Raw genomic sequence first — 11189 nt, 5'->3', positions numbered from 1 at the left:
GAATTTTTGGTTGGGAACATACATCGAACAAGTGTAAACATAGAATTTAAAGCAAGTAAATTGGGGGGAGGTTTGTCAATTTCCAGATTTTAATCAAGAGCAAAATGTAAACTAGTGAAATTCAATCAATTAAGGAAAGTAATCTCTAGTCAATCAATGAGTTCTATTCCTATTCTTTCAAATGATTCAATAATCCCTTTTTCTTCCCTTGAATTAAGTTAATCTAACAAGCAAAAATTAACTTTAGTATCCCAATTAAAATTAAGCATCTTAATGGGCTCCAATCTCTATCCCTAAGATTAAGCAATCTCAAAGATTAACCAAAATTAAGCAATTTTGAATTAGAATTTCGTTTGGGTAATTTAGGGTTCATTAAGCAATGTTCCCCTCATGTAAATTTCATTTCATTCAAAGATTGGGGTTAATAAATCCAAGGAAAGAAAGAGTAATATTGTCATTAAACCCAAGAATTCAAGAACCATGTGAGTTGACTAGGAATTACAAGAAAATTTAGCCCTCCATATGGATGGGCTTCACAAATGAAAGACGAGAATGCAGAAACGTAAGCAACATTAATGTAAATTCAATGAGAATCAAAGGGAAATTGGAAATTAAAACCTATAATGGATCCTTGGCTGTCACCCAAGGCTCCAAAACTCTGGAAAGAAAATGTCCTAATTTGGCAAAAAGAATCAAAGAAAAATAATTGTTCAAGTCCCGTACCCTAATTCCTAAAATCTATTTATAGTAGAAGACATGTTAGCAAAGTGTCCACTTTTGCCTTTGAAAGTGTCCACTTTGGGCCTTGAAAGTATCCACGCGCATATTTATGTAAGCTTGCCAATTCTCTGGAGTTGCCACTTTTCATGCTGAAAGTGGTTACTTTGGATGCGCGTAGCCACTTTGAAAGACAATATTGACCACGCGCAAAATGCTTCTCAAATGGCATCCCTGGAGCTCTCTGGAGTTGCTACTTTGAAGGTTGAAAGTAGCTACTTTGGAACCTTTAATACCCAAACTTGCTGTAGTTGCCACTTTTGCTCCTAAAAGTGGCTACTTTGGGGGCAACTTTCATCCAAGGGCCAAGATATCTCAAAATTAACTTGGGGACTCTGCAAAATTATCAAGACAATTAAAATTACAATCTATATCTATGTAATTAAAGGCAAATTAACCAAAAATTAATAACCTATGATATTTACTCAAAATGTGATTTCTATATTATTTGCACTATCTAAGTCTATTTTTTTTATCAGGGAGCACCAAAAAAGCAAGTAAAAATATAATAAAAAGTAGATTCATCAATAGGACATGTAGCATGTATTTGATTCAAACTTTAACTCATCCCATATTTTGAAATACTTTATTGAAACATTGTACTTGGAGTTATTTGAAATGAAAATTTTATTATCTCTTTTAAATTGCGAAATGATTTTTATTGGAAATGAATTGAAATAAAGTAAGGTGTTACAAGATGACTAGGTAGACATTTGGATGAGACAATTGACATGGTGCAAACTTCCAAAGATTTTTGCTGATTTAGTCATCATGGTGTTAGCAAAATTTGGATAACTAAAATTTTGCTGATTTCTCTTCCTTCAAAATTTGGATAACTAGACAATCTAGTTGATTTTAAAGCCAAATGAATAGCATATAATGATTTTAAATTTAATGAACAAGAAATTTTAAAATCAAATCAAGCTCAAAAAATAATCAAGAGATTTATCAGGAAATCTTTGCACCTAACAACTTATTCCAACATTAACAAATTATTCCAAAAACCAAATCATAAGGAGATATGCCAATAGGAGTTTTAAAAGCAATACGATAAGCCCAAATCGCACCATCCAATTTTAAAGACCAATATTTTCAAAAACTATTAACTATGTACTCTAAAATCTTTTTTTAACACTCTAAAATAAATTTTGTCCTTCATGTTCATATCTTGGTCGAATCCTTGCCTAGGCGATTTTTTAAGTAAGGTTTTACTAAAAACATATACACATTCAAGTTTTAAACCGTTAAGAGTTTCTCTGTGCAGAAAATATGAAAGGTGTTTTAATCTAACATGGTGATTTAATTCTGCATTTCATGACTTGCTCGTCGTAGAATAGCTTCTGCATGTAGGGATTGAAAACTCATACATAAAATTAGATACGTAGGATATTTAAGTGGGCTCAAGAATAAAAGAGGAAGGCTGGATTTTTGCTACTGGATTATGCAATTAAATGAGTGAAACCTTATAGTAGAAAAGGATTAATATTTTTGGTGTGCATAACATTGTATAGGAGATCATCCTATCCTTCTAAAACCACATACATTGTTACTATTTTTTAGCAGTGCCACATTTCTATTTGAGTGAGCAAAAATTCTTACTTGCAATCTAGGGAAATCGGAATGCATATTATATAAATTAACAAAATTGTAGGGCCAATTGGAAGAATAATTTGTGAAAGGAATTTACGTTTGTTTCATGTATACAACAGCAAAAGTTTTTTATCTTCAATGAGAAGTCGAGAGTATAACTTGTACATGCAATAGAAATTGAAATTAAGACCACATAATAACATAAGGAAAAAAAATTCTAGTAAGTCCAGGCAGATTTAAATTAATCCTACATTAAAATATGTAGGTTAACTTGGAAATTAACTTGGAATGGATCCAAATTTAGAGAAGTTAAGGTGGAAAAATTTGGGGTATTACAAATTGCATTCTGTTTAATGTTGAAATAAATGCTCATCCTTAGTAAACATTTTATGGAGCAACGATGACTGAATCTCGTGGTGTGATTAAACTAGTAGAGACTATTTTGTAAATTATAGGTTAAATTATGTATTTATGAAATATCAACAATTCTTTTGTTTAAATTTGTTGTAGACTATGATAATAAACAGATTAATGTTTTTACTTTGGAAATGAATTTAGATTATAGTATACCTTTAAATTATCTTGTAAATAATAGGATTGTTGTACCTTGAGTATTTATGTTTATAGAGGAACAGTCAAGACTCCAGCAGCTATTAACTATTTATATACCTTTCTTGATCGTGATCTCTTGGAAGACTGACCCGATTTACTGTTAAGTGAGTAACAGGTGTTGAGGTCAAGTCAATTTTTATTAGCAAAATTCTGATAAATCATTGATTCATCTGGTGTCTAAATATAGAATTCATTTACGAGTTTACTAAATCAAAAATTTTTAATTTTTGATGTTCAAAGATTTCTATAGATCCAATGCCACATTCAGTAAAGATTTATGATACATGTATAAGATGTACTCAATGTGTTCGAGTCTGCCCCAAAGATGTATTAGAAATGATACCTTGGGACGAATGTAAGGCTAAGCAAATTGCTTCTGCCCCAAGAACAGAGGATCGTGTTGAGTTGTAAGAGGTGTGAATCCGCCTGTCTGACGTATTTCTTAAGTGTTCGAGTTTATTTATGGCATTAGACAACTCGAAGCATGGGTCTAGCTTGTTGATACATTTCAATAAGCACCACACATAGGGGTGTCCACAAGTCGGTTTGGTTCGGGTTTAGAAGAAAAACTAATCCGAATCGATCAAAATTGATTGGTTTGGTTTTGTTTGAATTTGTGAAAAAAAATTTGAAAATTCAAACCAAACACGAACGGGTTGGTTTAGTTTGGATCATCGGGTTGTCCGATTAAATAAACTAAAATAAAATATGTATAAAAAATAGAAAAATATCAATATTTTTCATTCGAATAATTCTTTACACATAATTTTAACACAATTACACAACATTCCGATACAAATATATAAATTCAAAACAAAAAAATCAAATTCAAAATAAGTGTAAGGGATCTCAAAAGCCAAAATAATTCAAACACTACAATAACATAGTTACTTATTCTTCATTTCTTTGTCTTCATTTTGACTCATTACCACCCTACAATAACATAAATACTTAGTTAGTAAATAGTAGTTAATTAAAGAAATATTGGAATTCATCAAGTAATTCTATATCTAAATATAAACTTGAACTTAAGAAGTAGATATATTGGGTTGAACTTGAATATCTGTAAATGCTTCAGGCTCAGTCATCTCTAAAGCCAAAATAATTCAAACACAAGCATAAAAAAGGGAAAGAATTAGTTCAAAATGAAATAAATATAGAACTTTGAATATATAAATTAAAAACTTAACAAGTTCAATATCTTCTCCAAGCATTTTTATTGATTCAACTAGGACTGGACCTTCAATGTTTTGGATATGGATAAGGACTATTTTTAGGATTTAGTTTATTTGAACATTGTAATTATGTATTCTAAGTCCTAATATATTTTGATAAAAGACTATGAGTATTAAATTTTGTATATAAAAGAGATTCAACTATGTACATTATTTTTTATTGATTCATGGGCAAATTTAATTGTTAAGATACAGTTTATATTCAGTTAGTTCTAATATTCTTATAATTTATGAGTAGACTTATTGATAAGAAAATTTTATTTTTATCATATTTTCATATCACACATTTTACAATAACTTCATTTTATTTCCTTTACCTTGTTATAAATTATATAAATGTTTTTAAATAAGAAATTAAGGGTATTACTCTCCAAAGTAGCAAAGTTATCATCCTCTTTCTTATTTCACACCTTTATACTTTCTTTGAATTTATGGCACTTACACTATCCATCAGGATGATGCTGAAAATAAGTAGTTGCATCTATCCAATAATTATCATCAATTGTTAAGTTCCTCTCTACCAGTTTTTTGCCTCCTCTTTTAACATACAAATAGAAAAGATAACACAATGAGTATCCATACTATTCACGATTGTAAATATCTTTTATAACTTCTAAATACACAATTTGGCTCCTTCTAAGTCATATCCACTTTTAAAATTCGAATGATTATTACATTAGAATTCTAACATACTACTATTTTTAGTTCTAACATTTCCTCTACGCATCTCTTGTACTAGTTGGGTTATGTTGGCAACCATGTCCAGGATAGCATCAAGAGTAGTTACACTACAATTTAGTCGCCCTGCCATAACTTCCTGTGCAACTAAATAATAATATTAGAGGTGAAGAAACGCAATATTCTAATAGTGTGTATTGGAAAATTATGGTAGAATTTCCAATTTATATCATATAATTACACATAACAAAACCATGACAAAAACATAAGTGCCTTCTAGACTAAACTACTTTGATACCACCTAAAATAAGATATTCATGTTATCTTTTTAATTAATTAATAATTAATTTTATTATTTTGATTAGTTCTTAATCTTATGTTTCACTTGAAATTATGCTTATCACAATCTTATGTTTCACTTGAAATTATGCTTATCACACTATAATGTACAAATTTTATATTGTTTATTATTTTACAGTCTTTTTTTTTCCTACAAATATTACACAAAACTTAAAGGAAAGCAAAACAAACTCCTAATTTACATTTTTTTTTCTACGTTTTGACATACTAAGGTAACTTTTCCAACTTTATTTCTTCTACTTTTTCTATATCTAACTTTTTTTATAACAATTCAAGATGCCTCAAGGTAATGTTCATTGAAAATAGAATTTTTACTTGGTACATTCTAATACAAGTCGTAAGCACATCAAACTTCAGAATAGTGTAGATAATAATAGCATTTCTAGAGAATATAATGGTCCACCTTAAAGTCTCAAATCTTGGCTCTAAAGCTAAAAATAATATTATTATGGGTGATTGGCTCATTGACATTTATCTTTTTTGAGGTGAGTAAAATTCATAAATTATTTCATAAAAAATAAATCACAACAAAATAAAATACTCCATTACTAATTCTGATCTGTATATTTTTTTTTATAGTTATTGATTTTCCCTTGAGTAACTAATTAATTAATTAGTTTTTAATTCTTATAAATAAGCAATTGGTAGTTTCATGCCTACAATCCATATATTGTCACATGGTACAATCAACTCTCTATTTCAATATAGTGCACTTGCATGGTCACTTCTAATAGTATACTGTTACGACCCTTTTTTTTATAAGGAATCGATAACATTATTTCTACACCACTTACTTATTTAAGATATATAAATAATGGAGAATATAAATATAAAATTTACTTCTCATTTAAAATAAAACAAAGTTTCTTACAACAAATATCCAATAGAATAATATAATATTACATTTAATTTATAATATTTAAAATACACAAAATTATACTACATAGCTCCTTCTATATGAGGTCTCAAAATATAAAGGAAATAGGACTTTAATGTAAAATTACTTGACTCCAACTTCTAACATTTCTCCACTAGCCCATCAACCTGTGAAGTAGATGCAACACCTGCTACATTTGCTCATGTACCACCATACGATCATTGCAGTACACACACAACAACATAGACAGAAATGAAAGGGTGAACTTACAAAAAAATAAAATAAAATCATATATATATATATATATATATATATATATGTAGAGCAAAATATTTACTCACGGCACCAGCCCCATGCATTCCCAGCCCATCTAATGTACAACATGAAAACAGTTTCTAACTGGTTTCACAACATAAGTAAACCAGAAGGAACCAAGCCAGTCTGGGAGTGACCCATTCTGATATCTGGATCCAGACAGCACAATACAGCTCAGCATGATCTATCGTTACACGTCTACCCACCTAAACGTGTAACTCGGCTCTATAATGATGCAAGACATATATCTTAGCATGATGCAGCATGCTAAAATAATTTCAATAGCTCAGCTAAGACAAGTTTATAATAAATCAGCCAAATCTCAGTGTTATTAATTCAGTTATCAGCAGTTACAGCATAGAAAAACAACTTTCAAGTATTAAATCCTCTATATCTAAGTTCTTATCAAAGAAATCTAACAAAACCAACTCAAACTTTTCTTTAATAACATATCTAACCATTTAAAACATAGTTCATAAGCTAAAGTAACACTACAAAAAAAAATTAGTTATGAAAATTAGCTATGGAATTATTCCGTAGCAAATCCCTAGCTAATTAGCTAGAGATTAGTTAAAGATAAAAATTTCGTAGTTAAATTCACAAAAATAAGTGGTGCCTTATGGCGGAAAAAATTGTTTCGATTTAGCTACGGATTAGCTACAGGCTTTTGTGTAGCTAAGAAATTTTTACTTTAGTTATGGATTAGCTAAAAAAAATTTCGTAGCAAAATTAACTTATGCTAGGAATAAGTGGCGCCTTATGACGGAAAAAATTTGCTTAAGATTAGCTATAGACTTTTGCATAGCTAAAATTTTTTTTAATTTAACTACGGATTAGCTACAAAAATTTTTCGTAGCAAAATAAACTTATGGTAGGAATAAGTGGCGCCATATGGCAGGAAAAATTTGCTTGGAATTAGCTACGAATTAGCTATAGGTTTTTGTGTAGCTAAGAAATTTTTAATTTAGCTACGGATTAGATAGAAAAAAATTTCGTAGCAAAATTAACTTATGGTGGGAATAAGTGGTGCCTTATGACGGGAAAAATTTGCTTGGGATTAGCTACATACTTTTGCGTAGCTAAAAGTTTTTAATTTAACTACGAATTAGCTACAGAAAATTTTTGTAGCAAAATAAACTTATGGTGAGAATTAGGGATGGAAACAAGCCAGACCAGGCTTTACTCTAAACAAGCTCGGCCTGTCACATAATTATTAAGCCTGAGCCCTTCCCACCATTACGTATTCTTACTTATCGGGTATAGAATATATCTGCTTCTTCTTATTCCTACAAATATGATTGTTCCACTATTACTAAACGCTATTACTAAAAAACTAGAACAAACATTAATTCTTTCTCTGAGATAATCTACTAAAAGGTAAAAGGTGAGAATCCATAGTATAGTTTTTTTCAGTGCAATAAAGTTACATAGTGTCTATTTTTTGTTGATATAAGGAGTATTTTCATGGGTTTACCTTGGTATCGTGTTCATACTGTTGTATTAAATTTGTTACATGTTCAAGTCTTTATTTTCAGCCTGACCTGGCTTGAAGCCTATTACAAAAAAATATTTTAATATTAATAAAAATATAAATATTTTATTATCAAATGAGTTTACATATTTTTCTAATTTTTATCTATATTATTAATAATTATTAAATAATTATAATAATATTTATATCATTTTATAAATAATTTTTAAAATATTATTTAAGCATTAATTATAAATATTTAATATTAATAAAATTTATATTTATATTTTTTGATTAATTTTTTAAAAATTATTTAAATAATAAAGATTTTAGTTTTATTTTAGAAACATATTTTGTTTGTTTAAAGATATCTTATATTCAACCAATAAAGTTATAGTGAACATCTAAAATTGATCACAAAAAATAATATTCACACAATTTATTGATTTAATTAAAAAAATTGCAAAATATTTAATTTTATTTATTTCATTAATTTGTTATTTTAAATTAATAAATAAATATAAAATTAACTATACTATAATAGTAATGTAATATAAAAAATATTACTGATACAATAAATTAAAACACATACTTATATATTACATATAAACTGATAAATTAACTAATAATTTAATTAAAACACGTGCAAATTATAAAAATATATATTATTATATAATTTATTTATAATTATATTATTTATATTATTTGTTAGATTGTCTGATTATATATATATATATATTATAATAAGTATTTTATTTTATTTTTTTATCATTTTTTATAAATTTTTACTTTCGATTAAAATATAATTCATATTTAAGTAATTTTTATTTATTATAAATAAAAAAATTATAATATAATATACTAATATAATAATTAAATACTAATAATAATAAAATTAAAAATATGAAAAATTTATTAATAGAATATTAATATTTTATTTTTAAATTTTAATTCATTTAATTTTGATTGTGTCCTATTCCTGTTCAAAGATTTAGAGGTTATTCAACTTGTTTAAATGTAACAAATATAATAATTTATGATTAAATAATTTTTTTGAACACGTGTAATCGTGTATAAATATTTTTAGTTTCAAATATAATATATTTTTTATTTATTATAAATAAAAAATATAACATAATATATTAATACAATAATTAAAATATTAATAATAAAATTAAGAATATAAAAAATAAATTATAATATTATTATTTTATTTTTAAATATTAGTTTCTTTAGTTTTAATTGTATTCTAATCTTATTTGAAGACTTTACTACTCTTCAGCTTGTTCAAACAAATATAATAATTTACCTTATATTTATATTCAAAGTAATCATAGATAATAATAAAACAAAGATAAAAAATAAGTGCATTAATTCAATCAAAGTTCAACAATATAGCAAAGTTTTACAATCAATAACAACAATTCAATAACATTACATCACCAAACTAAATCAAATTGCAATATCCAATAAATTAACATCAAATCTTCAAAATGATCTCATCTTCTTCTTGAAACTCAAGTACCTTGAAAAAATAGAAGAAATTACTCATATTGTTATATCATGACATAATTTAACAAATATAAGGATAAAATTATATTTTAATATATAATACAAATGTTTACAGCAATGGAGGAGGAAATACAAATAGAAACAACAAACAGAGGAAAAAGATAAACAAATAGCAAATAGAGGTGAACAACGACGAGATTAAAGGAAGAAGATGAAGATAAATAGCAAATGAAGGTAGCCAGCGGCGAGATCCAAGGAAGAAGACAAACAGACATAGCAGTTTTCACTCAAGCCTAGAGGTATGTGGTTGTGTTAGGTTTGTGAATTATTATGATGTAATGAATACAATCAATGAAATTTTTATAATAAATTTGTATACCAATGAAATTGCTCAAGAAAAGATAAAAAAATAAAATAAAATTTGTATAATATTATAAATTTATAACAATTATTGTTATTGAATAATATTAATGAAAATATAATTATTTTATTATCAAATTAGTTTACATATATTAAATTTTTATTTGTGTTATTGATAATTATTAAATAATTATTATAATTTTTATACAATTTTATAAATAATTAATTTTATAAAATTATTAAATATTTTTTATGATAATTATATTTTATTTGTGTAAAGACATCTTATATTCAATAAATAAAATCACAATAAATACATAAAATTAAAAACAAAAATAACACTTATAAAATTTGTTGATCAGCTAAAAAAATTATTATATTTAAAAAAATAAATATCGTCATTATAAAAATTGTAGATAAAAAATATTTATATTATAAAATTCATAGATGCAAAAAATAACATATGAGCATATGAACAATTAATTAAATTTATATTTAAATTAAAATAATCTATATTTTTAAATTTTTATCTTAATAAAAAAATATGTGATAAAACTTCATATAAAAATTTAAACTTAAGGTACCATATATATATATAATGACAATAATAATAATTATTAAATTAAAAAAATAATTACAAAATATTTAATTTTATTTGTTTTATTAATTTGTTATTTTAAATTAACAAATAAACATAAAATTAAATACACTATAATATTAATGTAATATAAAAAATATTACTGACACAATAAATTAAAATAAATACTTATATATTACATATAAATTAATAAATTAACTAATAAATTAATTAAAATACGTGCAAGTTACAAAAATATATATTATTATATAATTTATTTATAATTATATTATTTATATTATTTGCTATATAATCTGATTATATAAATATATATACTATAATAAGTTTTTTATTTTATTTTCTTATTATTTTTAATAAATTTTTACTTTAAAAAAATATAATTCATATTTAGGCAATTTCTATTTATTATAAATAAAAAATTATAACATAATATATTAATATAATAATTAAATATTATTAATAATAAAATTAAAACATAAAAAATATATTAATAGAATATTAATATTTTTTTAAAAATTTTAATTCGTTTAGTTTTAAGTGTTTTCTATTTCTGTTCAAAGACTTAGACGTTCTTCAAGTTATTTAAATGTAACAAATATAATAATTTATGATTAAATAAATTTATTTTTTAAACATGTGTAATTGTGTATAAATATTTTTAGTTTTAAATATAATATAAAATAATTATTTAAAATTAGACATATTTATATTTAAGGGTGTGGCTGTGTGCTATGAACCTAGTATAAAAAATTAAATTAATATATTAAGAGTTTAAAAAATATATTAATATAATTTTAATTAAAT

This window comes from Abrus precatorius, unplaced genomic scaffold (assembly GCF_003935025.1).
Source record: "Abrus precatorius isolate BTA unplaced genomic scaffold, Abrus_2018 Scaffold6, whole genome shotgun sequence".
NCBI lineage: Eukaryota > Viridiplantae > Streptophyta > Magnoliopsida > Fabales > Fabaceae > Abrus > Abrus precatorius.
This window is presented reverse-complemented; position numbering follows the sequence as displayed.